The sequence below is a fragment of the Rattus norvegicus genome, chromosome 3 (genome assembly GCF_036323735.1).
Source record: "Rattus norvegicus strain BN/NHsdMcwi chromosome 3, GRCr8, whole genome shotgun sequence".
Taxonomy (NCBI): domain Eukaryota; kingdom Metazoa; phylum Chordata; class Mammalia; order Rodentia; family Muridae; genus Rattus; species Rattus norvegicus.
The window spans coordinates 35,741,941-35,751,800 of record NC_086021.1 but is presented as its reverse complement, the minus strand read 5'-3'; positions in this window follow the sequence as shown (position 1 = coordinate 35,751,800).

The window sequence follows — 9,860 nt, the reverse complement described above, 5'->3', positions numbered from 1 at the left end:
GTCCCCAACTCACTGTCCAGGCCTTAGGCAAGGCTTCTCTGGGTACTTTACAGGCCTCGACCACTGTGGCTTGAGGCAGGAAGTTACGTCATGGGCTTCTCTGGTACTTTCCACCCGGATGGTTCACAGGAGGTGCCTGTGTCAGTTTGGTTTTTGATTGTGGATTGCGCATTTGTTGCAAGGGTGCAAGGGACTATGGTGGGTTTTTATTGTTTTGTGGCACGTGCACATGTGTGTGCGTGCGTGCGTGCGTGCGTGTATTCCCAAAAGAGTAGTCCAGTCAGATCACACAAACCAGAACCCAGGAGCTCAGGAAGCCGTGGTGGGATATGGCAGCCTGGGTTTGGGGAGTGGAATGTGTAGGAGTCAAATGGCTTCCAAGAGACATCTGATGGCTCAGTGAAAGCCCACTGCCTGCTGATGGCAAGTTAAAATCAGAAGTTCAGGCTAAGCTGAGAGAGAGAGATACCAAGTCCACAAAAGCAGGCAGGGGCAGGGTCCCCTCCAGGGCCCCTGGGCCCAGAGCCAACTGTCAGGAAGCCACTGCTGAGAATGGTTCCAGGAAGCAGGTGCACAGTGGCCCTCTGCTTGCCTGCTGCTGTGACAGCTGTCCCCCCACGGAGCCTCTGCCCTCTGCCCTGGTCTATCTCAGAAGAGCCAGAAACTAACTGTAGGATCAGCCATGAGGCCACAAAGGAAACACGGCTGGGTCCTGGTGGAGACTTGCTGGGGGCTACAGGGACTGTTCTTCTCTCTTGCTTGCAGACAGTTCTAGACACTGGAGTGTTTTTTTTTATGGCTTTCTGTCTCCTGGCCATCTTCCGTGCCCCCTGGGTCCTCCACAAACACTGGCTCCCATCTGGTTGAGGTCCAGGTACTGGAAGTGGCAATAGGGCCACAGCATATCCACCACCCCTAAATTGCCACGTAGGAACTACGACCCACGTAAGAAAAAAAAAACAAAACCCAAAAATCAGGGTGAGTGTCTCCTAAGGAACCACAACTGAAGTTGACCACTGGCCTCTGTATACACACACGTACACACACACACACACACACACACACACACACACACACACCCCAGAACCTACTGAAGTGTTGTGTAAGCAGCTATATGAAAAATCCCACATCCCACAGTCATCCATGGTCCCAGGACCTTTCCTTTCCTGCCTGTGGATCACAAGAGCTTTCCTTCCCCTTTCTCAGAGGAAGAAATTGGCCCTGGGGAGTGGCCAAAGGCTTGCTGAAGTTCACTAGACTAAGAAATTTCAGAAGGCCACGTGGACCAGCCTTGCCTCCCTGTTGCTTTGCCAATCTCTCTACTGCCCCTCCCCTCAGCCTGTCGTGGAAGGCATGAAGCTTACTGTCCCACTCAGCAGCCCTTCTGTCCCCTGAGACAGAGTCTCACACTGTACCCCAGACTGGCCTTGAAATTACAGTGATCCCCCCCCCCCGCCCTCAGTCCCAAGTGCTGAGGTGTTAGCGTGCACCACAAGGAGCAGGTGCGGGTGTGAATGAGCCCTGCTTCTGGGCCGTGTCCAGCGACATTTCTGACCACTCTGAGTCCTGCTGAGAGCCAGCCCATTTGCTGTCTGGGCACAGCCTCTCCCACTCCCCCAGACACGATGGCTGGGAATGCAGAGACAGGCTTATCTCCGCCCGGCCCTGGCTTTGCTTGGTATTTTATCAGGTGATATTTGTGGCGAAGGGTAGCTCTCTGGCGTGAGCATCTAGGTGCCCAGGACTATTCCTGGCTGCCACTTGTCTTGCTGAGTGAGGTCTAGCGAGCTGACCTTGCTAGTCTGGTCTCCTCAGGCAGGAGATGCACGTAGTTTGTCTGCCTTTCCCATCAGGCTGGGCCAGGCTTCGTGATAAACAGGGGCCTTGCTCAGAGCATCTGTCCTGAGAGCCAAAGATTTTATCTGGAGACCAGAGATGCTGTGTTTATCTGCATGAGGCTATTTCTGTGTACAGACAGGCAGGAAGCTAGGAGGAAGGAAAGCATCTTTCTGGGTACCATGGTGACATGGACTTACTGTACCTTTGAAGTCTTCTTATGCAAGTGTTTAGAGCTCTAAGCTTGGGTGTCCCTAGTTCTTTTAACCCAGATATAGTTCATCAACAAGATGTAGTAAGGAAATGGAGACCCCGCAAGGCATAATGGGATAGTGAATGGTACAACACTATTCTGGTTGTCAGAGTTGAGAAAGGGTTCCATTGGGGACCTAGTGTTTCTGAGCAATGAGGAATTCTGCAGTGGGGTGCAGCTTATCAGTCCGCCGCATGGTGCCTGAGCCTAGCAGCTTGCCAGATCAAGTGGTTAACCAGGACTTTGGATGTCGGTAAGTATGACACTACGGGATTTCCTGTAAACAACCTGCCACTTCCTGTGAAGGTGAGGCAGGCAGTTACCTGGGTTCTGTCATTACCCTTTGCAGCCCTGCCTGTCCTGAGTCCTTGCCCTGCGACTGTGAGGCAGAGCAGTGTGCCAACCTCCCCACGAGAGCTGGGGATCCCGCAGGAGCCGTGGTTGTCGGTAGACAAGATGGTCCCACGACCAGGGAACCCAGAAATGCCTAACTCTGTCGGTGAGCATCCCTCCCTGTCAGACAACCATGCTTCAATTACTGTATTTGCATGCCTTTTCCCACATATTCCAATTTTCTATTTTATGTGTGTTTTTGCACGCATGTCTGTGCACTCTGCGTGTTCCTAGTGCATATAGAGATCAAAAGAACCAGCTACATATGGTCGTAAGCCACCGTGTGGTGCTGGGAATCAAACCCTGATCATCTGCAAGAACGAGAGCTCTTTTTTTTTTTTTTTTTTTCCGGAGCTGGGGACCGAACCCAGGGCCTTGAGCTTCCTAGGCAAGCGCTCTACCACTGAGCTAAATCCCCAACCCCCAGTGTAGAACATCCTAGCAGGCACGTAGAAACCTGACATAGTGCGCACGCGCGTTCAGATGAGGCGCTGACTTAGCTGCTTTTCCTGTTACTGTGATCATATACCCCGCAAAGCCATTTAGGAAAAGGTTGATCGGGTCACAGCTCACAGTCCGTCACGGCAGGAAGGCATGGTGGCCGAGGGGGTAGCTGCTGACCGGGGTCCATCCGCAGCCAGGAAGCGGAGAGCCCGTGAATGTTGCTGTTCTGCTTGCTCTGATCCCCTTTTTTATGCGGCCCAGGATTGGAGCCTAGAGAAAGGTACCACTTGGTTTTAGGGTGATTTCCCAGCTTCCATTAACTTAATCAAGATAACCGGTCACAGACATGCCCTGAGGAGGATCTCCGGGATGACTCCAGACCCTGCCACATTGGTGTTCACTTTTCACCACCACGGGGACCACATAGAGTTTCCATACGTGTCCATGGCATGTTCCGCTCATGTGGAACACATACACACCCTCCAACATGGATCATTTGTTTCCGGTAGAAACATTCAAAATCCTTACTTCCAGCTCTTTGAAATATGTGCTCTGCCATTATACAAAGCTCTCACGTGTGCTGTAGCCCACCATGGCTATGGGACCATAATCTGGTGCCACTGACCCTCCACCCACTTGCCACTCCGCCAAGGTAGCCTTAATTATAGACATCCACATAGAGGTGTGTGCCAGCATCTTTACCTAACTTAAATCATTTTAAAGTCAGGGTCTGGGGCTGGAGAGATGGCTCAGCGGTTAAGAGCACTGACTGCTCTTCCAGAGGTCCTGAGTTCAATTCCCAGCAACCACATGGTGGCTCACAACCATCTGTCATGGGATCTGATGCCCCTTCTGGTGTGTCTGAAAACAGCTACAGTGTAATCATATAAATAAAATAAATAAATCTTAAAAAAACAATTAAAGACAGGGTCTCGTTACATAGGCCTGGCTGGCCTTGAATTTACAGAGCTCAGCCTACCTCTGCCTCTACTGCACCTGATTTGAGCTTGGGCACGCCAGCCTTTCGGGCCTGTTTGTTGATATTGGCTCACTCGTGGTTTCCATCCTTTTAGATCTCTTTGTGTCTTAGATTTGGAGCTGTGGGAGCTGTGTCGGCATCTGGTTGGCTCTTGCTTTTGTAGACAATATGCAGTTTTTCTTTTCTTTTCTTTTTGTTTTAATTTTGCTTTGTTTTGTTTTGCTTATTTGTTTTTTTTTTTTTTTTTTTTTTTTCTGATGCAGGGTTTCTCTGTGAAGGCCAGGTTGGCCTAGAACTCAGGAAATCCACCTGCCTCTGCCTCCTGCGAGTTGGGATTAAAGGCCTGAGACACCACTGCCGAGCCACACTTTATTTTTCGTGAGTTGGGACCTCATATAGCCCAGGTTAGCCTCAAACTTGCTATGTAGCCGAGGATGACCGTGAAATTTCTCTTCCCACCTCCCAGGTGTTGGGAGTGCAGGCCCACACCACAAGGCTTCCTGCCCTCCCCTTTTTCAGGATTCCAGTTACACACCCCGCCCACAGGAAGTGGTCTTTCCATGTGGGCTTCACGTTGAGTTGTTTCTGTTGTTATCAAATAGACAACAGGGACAACAGAGCTGTGCCAAAGCAAGGTCTCTGTGAGGGGGCCCTCTAGCCTGCTCTGCAGTTCAATGACTCAGCTCTCCTTACAATGACTCGACTGTAGCCACATGCCAAGTCCAGTATTAGCAATAGACCCGGGGTGGGGACTTGTCCCTGTTCTCAGGCTGACAGCAAGGTCTTCACGGTCCCCACTCTTTCCCTCTTGTTATTTCCTCCCAGGAAATTCTCATCTCAGAGATTGTAGCTTTCATCCCTAGAAGTTCAACTAGATGTTTTTGTAATTTCCATACCCTTGTGTAGTGTGTGCATGCATGCGTGTATGCACTGGTACGTGTGTGCATGTGTAGGTCAAGACAGCCTGTAGAGTAGATTCTCTCCTTATACCACGTAGGTCCTGGGGATTGAACTTAGGTCGTGAGGCTTGGCAGAAAGCACCCTTCTCTGCTCAGCCATCTTGCCAGTCCACCCTTCTTTGCTAAACCATCTTGCCAAATGAAATAGCATGTTCATTTCCCATCTGGCTTCTGTTTTCCTGGAGAGAAATGAACAAATATCTATTCACCCCTGATAAGGGACAACAGGCTAGAAGAAACGATGCTGTTCATGTCCACCCTGATGACCCAATAAAATTATTGCATTCATTTGTAGGCGTGTGGACAGTTCCAAGATTTGCCACCGTAAAGTCACCCCCGAGCATGGGTAGGAGCTTGTGACAATGGCATCACTGGAGTTCCATGCTCAGCCAACTCTCCGCCTTGGGAGAGGGTCTGGTGACCCTGCCCTCTGCACTGCTGTTGCAGACCTGGCTGCCACCTGACACCTCTGCTGCGCTGACTGTGGGAGAGCTCTTCGGGGGGGCCCTTACGGCCATGCTGGGCCTGCAGGGAAATCTTGACTGTACCTTTTCTGTGAATGCAGTTTTAGCTGTTATCAGTGCTCTTTCTGTTTTTCTCCTTTAGAGAATGCGTTTCTCTGCTGCTCTGCATGCTGGATGATTTCTGGTCAGATGCTAGATGCCGTGAATTTACCGTGTTATATAATGGTCCTTTTGTGTTCCCAAAATGGCCTTGAGTTCTGCACTCTTCCCATTTGCTTCATTTTCTAGTTTCTTTTCCTTTCTTTTTTTTGGGGGGAGGGGAGGGTCTCCCATTGCTCAGGCTGGCCTTGAATTCTCTGTACGACTGAGGATGATCTTAGCTGTGTCTATCTCGGGACGCTGGGATCACAGGCGTGCGTTCATGCCTGGTTTATGTCCTGCAGGGACTGAACTCAGATCTTTGTGCTCTAGGCTAACACTCCACCATGCCACACCCACAAGCTCAGCTCTGGGCTCTCGTGTGGAGATAGTCTGATTCATTTGTATCTTGCTTTTAAGCTCCTTTGTGGTTGAGTGGCATTCTGGGTAAGACTAGCAGACCCAAGTGAGCTCAGTGCTTGAGGAGTGTGCGGTTCTGACACTCTGGTTGGCTGCAGCGTAGCTCTTACTCTAGATCTCTGCGGATGGCCTCTAAGTCACCTCTTCTCTCTCACCTGTACACGCTGGTCAGCCTTTCTCGGACAGTTGTGGGGGCTCTTCAGCTATCCAGTGTTCTGTGTGACTCTGTCTTCTCCAGGACTCTGCTGCTGAACCAGTCAGCCTGCTGGCCTCCATCTAACCCCTCCCTGCACTGTGGTCTGGAACTCTCTCCAGAGCTGTAACCTCAGCAACTGCAGGTCTCCCCTCTTTTCCCTTGTGGGGTCACCCTCCTTTTCTTCGATGGTAGACTTCAGTTTTCTCACACAAAAGGGCAGACCAGCCCTCTTGTTTATGTAGATGGCAAAGGGAGACTGCTACTTGGCTCAGCCAGCAGAAGTTTATGGACCATTTACTTTCCTGTGTTTTCCAGAGGAAAGGCAAATGAGGAAGAACCACAACGCACGCACGCCTTTAATCCCAGCACTCAGGAGGCAATGGCAGGCAGAGCTCTGAGTTTGAGGCCTGTGGTTTCACATCCTCAGCTCCCTCAGGGCGTCCAGATGCCGCTCCACACCCACCCCTCTGGAAGCAGGAGTTAGAAATGGGCAGGATCCCGGGTCTGACTGAGAGTGGATGCCTCGGGGGTAGGGAGAGAGACACAAGGCCTTCTCTGGGGACCTCAGTGTTACTGCTCTCTTAGGTAAAAAGACCCACAGATCTTCAGTGAAACAGCACCCAGGGACGATCTTATCTTGTGCAAATTTCTTTATTTGGGGTGGGTTTGTATGCATTCACTTTACTGAGGGTGAAGCGAGGGTTATATAGTTTTGGGGAAGGGGATGTGGGCAAAGGTTATTAGAGAAGGCTTAAGGCTGCTGAGATCCCTCATTAGCATGGGGAGGATTCCAAGGATCTCAGGTGCAGCACCACCTGACATTCCTCAGGTGGAGTCCAGGATCCCCCTCCCCACCACAAAAAAGAAGCCCCATTGACAAAAGGAGTTCATTGTTTTTGCACTGAGCTTAGGGCTGTCTGGTAATATCCAGCCAGCCTGGTCTTCAGAGAGAGTTCCAGGATAGCCAGAGCTACACAAGAAAAAAAATCCTGTCTCAAAACAAAGTCATCCCAGAACTTGAAAGGTTGAGGGTCTGGAGGTCAAAGACCAGACACATAGTAAGAGAGACTTTCCAAAAACTTAAAAAAAAAAAAATATATATATATATATATATATATATATATATATATATATATATATATATATATATAAATATATATATTTGTCTTAAAGAACCAAATAACCAGAGCCTGGAAGGGAAGAGAAAAAGAATAAAAGCCTGGTGATTGTAGTACTGGCCTAAGAATGCAATGGCACACTACAGAGTCACCAACCTCATGGCCCAGCACAACACACTTGCAGGGCCCTGAGGACATGGGCTGGGGCCATGTTGACGTCTGCTGCCAACATTTGACAGACCCAGACTGTGGAACCCCAGCTTTCTCTAGATGCCATCTTGCCCTAGAATGTTGCCAGAAGCTGCAATGACAACCTGGTGCTGCCACAGGGACCTCCCCACTGTCCTGTGAGCACCTGCCATGTCTGAACATTCCCGCCTTGTGAGGGACCTGTGTGGAGCTTTGCAGAGCTGCAGGGCCTGGCTTCAGATTGGGAGGGTCACCCGTAGCATGTGGCCCTGTGAGATCTTGGTCCACAGAGGAGTGGTTCTGCTTGGGATGACCTAGGGTCACTGTCTGTAAAGATAAGACAGACAGACAGACAGCACTTGGCTTGAATGCCTCAGAGTAGTTAATTCTGTTTCAGAGTAGCCCAACGTGAGAAGAGGACCCTCAGTGAGTGGTTAACATGTTGTGCAGGGCCTAAACCCCCGTGGGAAGAGAACCAGGGCTTCCCACAGCTCAGGGATTTAGTTTGATGAGTAGAGGCGCTGGCTCTAGGCAGCCAGCCTGGGGTCTGTGGGCGTGCAAACACTAGCTGCGCTGTGGATCCTTCTTTCCCAGGTCTCCACAACATTATCACGGTAGCGCCACCTCCCTGTCCTGAGGAAGGATGGAACAATCAAGATCTCAAGATGTGGGGGCTGGAGAGATGGCTCAGTGGTCAAGAGCACTGACTGCTCTCCCAGAGGTCCTGAGTTCAAATCCCAGCAACCACATGGTGGCTCACAACCATCTGTAATGGGATTCATGCCCTCTTCTGGTGCACCTGAAGACAGTGACAGTGTGCTCACATACATAAAATAAATGAATAAATTAAAAAAAAATCTCAAAATGTGAGACTTGCTGGTGACAGCCATGATACGCCATTGGCTCAAGAAGCCCTCACACCACCAGCCTTGTCTGCTCCTCTTCCCTGCAGGCCTGGCTAGCTGCAGCTCTAATGACACTGGGAAGTAGAGGGGCTCTGGATCCTGTCCTAGGGGGCTAGCCTTGAATCCTCCTAGACTATAAAGAGCTGAGGGCAGATAAGGATGAAGGCATCCTTTAGTTCAAGGGACAGTCAACCTCATTTTTGAGGAAAACTGATCAGATCTGGGATGAGGAAAATGTTGTCAGCTGTTTGTCCATGGCAGGGGTAGGAGTGGGTTGTCTGTCTTGGGCTTCTCTAGGGAAGAAATCAACATGGGTGCTCCACCCAGCTCACACCTTCCTAAAGGTGGAAACCCAGAAGAGCAGAATGGCATTGGATGTCTAAGGGTTACTGAACTACCTTAAGACCATCCCACCGAAACCAGGCACCTACGGAGGCTTTTTGGTCCTAGCTTTTTGCTTCATTCAGCACTGCCAGGGACTGGGGACAGATAAAGACAGTATGTGTCTACCCTCATGGGCTGACCACTGGGGGCGGGCCCTCAAGGAGAGAGTAGGTGAGTAAACCAGACAGACAGAAGGTGGCCCGAGAGGCTTTTGGGAGAGGCTTTATACTCCTACACTGAGACCTTTGGGGGATGTGGACACAGGAGAATTTTGAGGACCAAGTGGGCCTGAGACAGGAGGGGAGCAGACACTGTAGAGCATCCTTTGAACCACCAGGGAGTGAGGCAAGAGGGACAGAGGAAAGGAGAAAGCCAGACCACAGGGCCTGGAAAGGGGCATGGTCATCCACATGGAAGGCTAACACATGAAGAGGCCAGGATGCAGGCCACGTCTGTGCTCTGGGGGCAGCCGTGCTAGCAAGGTGGCTCAGGGCAGGAACAGGGCTGAGATTCTCTGATGCTGCCAACCCTAGACCCCCACACAATGCGGAGCGTCTCCAGCGGGGCGTTGGCGTGGCCTCTATTTATAAGTGGAAAGGGACGGAGCAGCAACTGCAGGCCTAACTGGTCTGCGGAATGACCTCTTTTAGTCCAGACACAGCAGAGGAAGGGTGGACCTGACAGCTGAGGCTGTGGGGCTGCTGCCATCCGGGGCTTATACAAAGCAAGTAATGTCCACTTGAGCTCAAGAGGCCTGGGTTGGGGACAATGTGGGCTTGACAAGTTTGCCAGGTGGCCCTGTCTTTATGATTCCATTTTAGCGACTTGCTTCTTTCTCTGGGTGCATTATCTTTGAGGGCCTGTCATGCTCTGCCCCTTGGGCTGTGGAGTCCTGGGCTACCAAAGCCTCTGCAGAGACCCATCTGTCACCTTTCAGGTTCACAGCAGGGCACTGCTCTGGACTGGTTCTTCTGGAGGGAAGAACCGTGGTTTGGGGTTTGACATACTGGAAAGACGTTTTGTAATGCTTTAATGTCATGGTGCAGCCAGTGTGAGTCTGTGGTCCTACTGGCCTGTGTCCCTGTGTCACTGCTTGGTCCAGTGTGCCTCTCTGTCTCAGCCTTAGCCTCAGACAGGAAGTTCAAGCCTCCATCCTCACTCAGGAGGACATGAACATGAGGG